This window comes from Myotis brandtii, unplaced genomic scaffold, assembly GCF_000412655.1.
Source record: "Myotis brandtii unplaced genomic scaffold, ASM41265v1 scaffold513, whole genome shotgun sequence".
Taxonomy (NCBI): domain Eukaryota; kingdom Metazoa; phylum Chordata; class Mammalia; order Chiroptera; family Vespertilionidae; genus Myotis; species Myotis brandtii.
Window position 1 is genome coordinate 1,438,716 of NW_005369552.1, and position 7,196 is coordinate 1,445,911.

Here is a 7,196-nt window from a genome sequence, read left to right on the forward strand (position 1 = left end):
CTTTGTGGCCCATGTGCAGAAGTTGGTATTTTGTGGAAGAGCCACACTCAAGGGGCCAAAGAGCCGCATGTGGCTCGCGAGCCGCAGTTTGCCTACCACTGGTCTAGAGCATTCCCTAGGTAGTTACAAGGTAGTGTTTGGATCTTTGTTTAGAATGTACTTACCTAGCCCTGGCCAGTTTGGTTCTGTGGTTAGAGTGTCGGCCTGAGGATCGGTCAAGGGCATGTACCTGGGTTGCAGGCCCTATCCTGGCTGGGGTCGGGGCGTGTACAGGAGGCAACTGATCAGTGTGTCTCTCTCACATTGATGTTTCTCTCTCTCCCCCCCGCATCCCTGCCTTCCACTCTCTCTAAAAATCAATGGGAAAAATATCCTTGGAAGAGAATTAACAAAACAAACAAAAAAACACAATGTACTTACCCTACCACTGACTATTTAATACTCAGCTGATGATAATGTCAAAATGCATTCAGTTCTTTTTCATGACTTACATTTGTCTGTATTTCTCTGTTATTAGGAGTTACTTCCTTTTATTTATTTTTGGAAAGTGGGCCCCGGTTAACTTCTAGGGGAAAGTGGACTTTTTTCTGCATTTTGCAGTAAGTTCTGTGAGAAGAACTGAGTGCAGTCTATTCAACCAGTGATGCATAATGAAAATACACTGCATTCATATGTCAGAATTTTCTTTCAAAATTCCCAACCATCATTGTCTGATTTTATTGACATAAGTGGAGCTGGGTATAGGTACACATATAAAACCAGATTACTATGCATATGTAAATATGTAGTTATTAAATATGGGTGTTTACATGTCTATGAAATCTGTAGTATATATATTGTGTATGTAGATATATATGAACATTGGTGGGTAAATATGAGGGTGTGTGTGTTTGTGTGTTTTATATGTAATTATAAAGCTTAAGTACAGTATAGCATAGGAACATTAATGCCAATTGTATCCAAGACCAAAAAATGTGTTCATGACAGAATATGGAACTTTTTTAACACTGAATTTAAAACTATCAACTTCCTCAATTGCTATTTTAAGCTGCATTTAAAGAAATGGACCACTATTTGCAAGAGCTCCCTGGGACAAACGCTTCTCTGAGATCCACTTCTCCCCCGAGACCTTGGGATTATTTTTAACCGCCCAGAATATGGGTCTGTGGCCTGTTTGAGAGGAGAAGCTATTTTGCACTTCCCAAGCCTTGTGCACTCTGCTCTTGAGGCAGAAGGGTAGAGAAAGACAATGGGACTGCCTGCCTGCCCTGACAGCTCCACCGCCCGCCTCCTTGCTGGGAATCCCTGCAAAGGAGTACAGGAGCAGAGGGGGAGGAACTGGAGTCTGACGGCATTCCTGCCTTTCACTTCCCCATTGGGGTGGGGGTGGGGTGTGTGTGGGGGGGAGTGGTGGAGAGTTCTGGTCTATCTTGGGCAATGCTGTGGTGGATCTGAGTAACTAAGACTGTTTAAAGATTTATAAAAAAAAATAAATAAAAATCTAGAAAAGTTAAAAAAAAAAAAGAAAAATGCACTTTCATTAAAGATATTATTGAAGTCATTAAATTTTTTAAGGTGTGAACTAAAACCTGCATTTATCAGACAAAATATTGTACTTCTCTGTTGGCACTGTTTCAATTTTTTACATTTCAAACACAAAGAAAAATTCCAAATGGTCATATAAAATGACAAAATTGAAGTAACACAAGTTCTGTTTCTTCATCTTGAGCATCACTGTGCTATTGTGGTCCTTTCTGAATCTGCTCTGGAGACACAATAACATGCCACAGCACAGGGTTGGAGACAAGAAATGGGCCCAAAATGAACTTGAGCTCGTCCACAGTGTTACCAATTTATTCCCCAAATGTCTGCATGTACCTGAGTGCACATAAGTCAGGATAACTGGGGATTGTCCTAATTGACTTCCACATAGAATGCAATGATTGTGGAAGGATAAGTAATTCAAGTGTGTGCATTTGATATACGTTTGTAAAACTCACCTATAACTACAGCAACTGTTGAGAACCTACCAGCCGTGGGCAAACTACGGCCTGTTTGAAATGAATAAAACTAAAAAAAAAAAGACCGTACCCTTTTATGTAATGATGTTTACTTTGAGTTTATATTAGTTCACACAAACACTCCATCCATGCTTTTGTTCCGGCCCTCCGGTCCAGTTTAAGAACCCATTGTGGCCCTCGAGTCAAAAAGTTTGCCCACCCCTGCCCTAGAAGGTTTTTCAGGGAGGTGAATTTTGTTTAGGATGGCTGGTGCATGCTGTTATAAAAAGCAGATTGACTTTTAGTTGGTTTTACTTTTAACCTTTTTTCCTACCAATGATGTAGCCTTTATTGCCTGCACCCGCTGTCACTCCCTCCTCCCCATCATATCGGAAAGAAAAAGGAATATGAACTAAGAAGATTTGGACTTAATGTTGGTCCATGACCTTGAGAAATTGACCAAAATTGTTGGGGCTCACTATGCTTATCTATAATATGAAAATGACAGCATTTCTCTACTGACCTCAACTCACTGTTATAGAGTCCATTAATGTGGGGCTGTGATGTCTACACAAATATTAACTTGCATGACCAACTCCTGCACTTGCAGTTTGCCACGGAAGAGTTGGCCATGAGGCTCCGCTTTGGGCTGCTGTGATGCCCTCCCTTCTCCTCCTCCTCCTCTCCTGTCTGTCACTGGCCCTGCTCCCTTGTCTGCTTCCTAAATACAGTGCAGGCATTTTTCCAGGGTCTGGCTTTGACTCTTGGCTTCTCTCATTCTCCTCATTTCTGCCTTTTTTGCCTTCTCTCTCTCCCCTGAGCTTATCTACTTCCTGCTTTCACTTTTACTAATTAGTTCAACAACAGTTTGTTGTCAATCCACCCTCTCCAATGCCAGGTTAGCATTTCCAACAGCCTGCTGTCTCTTGTCTGCTCAAAAGTGACTCATTCTAAACCGAACCTTTTATCTTTCTCCTTCCCCTCGCCAATCATCCTCTTCTGGATTTCCCACTTTTGCGACCTCTGCTGTATCTCTCAGTAACTCAGACTTGAAGTTCAGAGGCATCTGGACTCTCTTTTATCATCTCCCCCGCCCCCCTCACATCCAACAGAAATGAGCCAGGGGGAATCAGAGTCAGCTGACTTTTGGATCCTGGCTGTAGCTTGCACTAGTAGCCTGACCATGAGCAAGCTTCTTAACTATCTATGAATCCTGGATTCCTTAGGTGGGTTTTGACCCATGTTCTTCCATCCTCTACCTGAAATACAAACTCACAGAACAAATAACTTATTGTTTGAATAATGTCCTTTTCCTTTCAGGGGTTGAATTTTTTAATTATAATTTTTATTTGTGTAAAATATGCATAACAAAGTTTTCTCCATCTTAGCCATTTTTAAGTGTACAATTCTGTGCTAATAAGTACATTCACATTGTAATACAACCATCACCACCGTCCATCTCCCAGAACTTTTTCATCTTGCAAAACTAAAACTCTGTGCCCATAAAACAGAAACGCCTCAGTGCCCTCTCCCCTCAGTCCCTGGCAACCATTATTCTACTTTCTGTCTTTGTGAATTTGACAACTCTAGGTACCTCATATAGGTGGAATCTTATATTTGTTCTTTTGTGTCTGGCTTATTATAATGTCTTCAGGCTTAAACATGTTGTAGCATGTGTCAGAATTGCCTTCCTTTTCAAGGCTGAATAATATTCCAACATATGTATAGACCACATTTTGTTTATCCATTCATTCATCAATGAGCACTTGGTTGCTTCCACTCTTGGCTATTGTGAATAATGAGGCTACGAGTGTGGTGTACAAGCACCACTTTGAGACACAGTTTTCAATTTTTGGGGGGCTATACCTAGAAGTGGGATTGCTGGATCATGTGGTAATTTTATATTTAACTTTTTGGAAACCATAGCGTACCATTTTACATCCCACTAACTGTGCACAAGGGTTCCGGTTTTCCACATCCTCTCCAACACCTGTTATTTTCTTTGTTGGTTTTTTTTTTTTTTTGCTATGAATTTTTTAAAAGATGAGGCCTTAGCTAGGTTTTAGTCAGTGCTTCTCTAAAGTTATTCTGAAGAAAGATCACCTCCTCAGGATCATCTGGATTGCTTGTAAAACTGTAGACTCCTAACCCCACTGCAAACCAAGGGGGACTTCTGAGTGTGAGCTTTTAAGTAAGATTCTGTGCTCACTGCCACTTTCACTAACAGGAATGCCTCCCACAGGTGGGATTTTAGGCCTGCCCACAGGCCACGGGGAGGGGGGAGGGAGATTTGAGGGGGAGAGGACCTCCCCTGGCCCTTAAAAACCACAGTGTGTGGAAGAACTCAAGCCACATCCATCATGATAATCTCATTCTGTGGATTCAAATGGCAACGTAAATGAAATAACTATAATTATTCACATTGTTTTTTCAAGTTTTCAGTCTTTTAATAACAATCTAATAAAAATCAATTCACGGTCTGTAAACATGACATTTTTAGCTGAGGAAATGGTCTTGATAAAAAACAAATATTTACTGGTGCTCTTCAAGAATGAAATGCTCCATTATCAGCTTCCTACAGACCTCCTCACAGCCACTCTCAGGCATCAGGGAAGCAATCTTCACAAGGGACACTTCCCTGGCTATACCCCCTCCTGTGATGAGTCATGCCTTTTGTCTTGTGCCTGGAATTTGGGGATGTTTATGAAAAGTTGCTCTAAATACCAGTCATAATTCCTCTTTTCACAAGGTTCTTTATTTCAGAAAAAAATGAGTAGCCATCACATACAAACGTCACACCACTTCCAGCTCCATTGTCACCTGGAAATATTCCCTCTACTGGTTTACTAGAAATTATTTAAAGGTTTTTTGAGAACAGTGTGTCACAGAGACCATCCAGATAACAGTTCCTGGGTTGCCACCAATAATGTTATTTGCATCGACTGGACCAACTTCATATTTGCCGGCAGAAAGTGGAGTCTTTTTTTTCTTTTCTTTTTTCTTTTCTTTCTTTTCTTTTCTTTTCTTTTCTTTATGGATTAAAATCCACCTGGTGTCTGTGTCCATTGGTTAGACTTACATACATGCATACAAGACTCCTGATTGATCTCTCCCCCTTACCCCCACCCTCCCCTACCTTCCCTCTGAGGTTTGACGGTATGGAGTTTCCTCAGAAAGTGGAGTCTTGCATTAAAGCCAAAGACCTTTTTCAGTGCAGGCAGGCCTTGAGTTTGAGCACAATATCTATTTACTGACTTCATTTAAATTCCCGAAGCAGGTGGAGATATAATTAATACATACATCCTGATGGTACTTTCCTTAGCACAATAAAACGTCGTTTTTAAATTAAGCTGCTCAGATATTAAGCATTGATATTTTAAGGTAAAGTGTGGCAGTTAATACCGTTTAAAAAATATACAGAATAGGTCACTTGAGCTTTTTCCCAGTGGCATCTCTTGGAATTCTACTTAAGCCTTCAGACACAGGTGTTATGAGTATATAGAAAGCAGGACACAGCCCAGACTGCCCAGCTAGACTTAAGTAAAACAAACAAAACGAAAAAGACAACATTCCATCAAACCCATAACTAGAAATGCGTGTTATGTAAACTGCCACCTACCCTCCATCTGTACTTGGGCCTGAGATGCTGAGATTGGAGCACTTTGTTGGGCTCTCTCTGACTGTTTCCTCTCTTGGCATTTGTGGAGCAGGTTGGATTTGTACCTTATCAGCATGGCAGCCTGAGAACCTTTGCATTCTTTCGCAGCTGTAGCGCAGAAGGCCCCGAATGGCAGGGAGGCGCCCAAGCCACAAACAGTAGCCCTGTCCACTGCCAACCTCTTTGGCTCTATTATTAATAAAACTGAGTCCTTGATTCGAGATTTAAAAATGTACTTTATACTTTCTGGTGGGTTATGGAGTGCAAATGAGATTGGTATGGGTGGTGGACGATTCAATAGCTTCACCAGAGACAAGGGTGTCCCCATTCTACAGAGACATCCAGGCCCTCCAGACATCTTCCTTTTGGGAGAAGTCCTTGGTGGCGGGAGGGGGGTGGGGTGGGAAGGGAGATGGTGCCATGAACATTTCCTTTTCAGGATAGCTCTATTTTTCTTCCCATATTCCTGATTGTGCCTGTAGTTTTATTTCACATAAAGCATTAGATAAATTTTATCAGGAATGAAAGGTGTTTTTAGCCCCAGTGCTCTGGCAGAGAGACCAGGGATCTTTGGAAATTCAACAAGTCAAGATCAAGGCCAAAGTTATAAGTCCTGTGTGGAGAGGTTGTAGCCAAATTCTGGAATTGGCCAGGGCTGTTTTTACCTTTCACACGATTGCTTTCATTAGACTCAGGTTCAAATAAGAGTTACAAGGTTGTGGGCAAAATAGTTACAAATTTCTCCTCTTCCTAAAATCTGTACATGCCACTCTCTCTTACTCTCTCTGAGACCTCACAGCCCACATGCACCTGTCATCTCTGGATTCAGTTGCAAGTTCTTAAACTGATAATGGAACAGTGGGTGTTTTTTGTCCTGTCTTGATATTCAATGGCCACCACCAGCTGCATCCAGCCTGTCCCCTGTGTACACAGCCACCTACTGAAACATGACTTATCATCATTTTTGAATTGTTAGCCATGCAGGTTTTTAACTTGAGATCCACAAAGTTAAAGGGGAACTTTTAAATTTATCACAACTTCCTGATTCTGACATCCTAGTCATTAGGGCTGTACCTAAATAAACAGTCCCATTGTCCTCCTTTCTGGGCTCATGCTAAGTTTGTATTTTGTTGTCTCTTTTAAAGTTAGGTATATCATGTGACTTGTGTTGGTCAATAAAATGTGAGTGGAAGTCATATGTTACTTTCAGGAGGCACCATTAAGGGCTGTGTACAATCTGTTCCTATTCTTCCAGTATTATGAAAACCTTCCCCTGGAAACCTTCCCAACAGTCTGGGCCCCTGGATGTTTCAATGAGAAGAGCACCACCATCACCACATCCTGCAATCCACAGTACACAGGCATCATGAGCTACAAATATACCTTTGTTGCCCTCAGCTACTGAGATATGTGTGTGTGTGTGTGTGTGTGTGTGTGTGTGTGTGTGTGTGTATTGAGGAGGGTGTTTGTTACAGCAGCCTAACCTATTCTGTCCTGACTGATCTACTGGCATTCAGCTGGTGGTATCATTCACCATT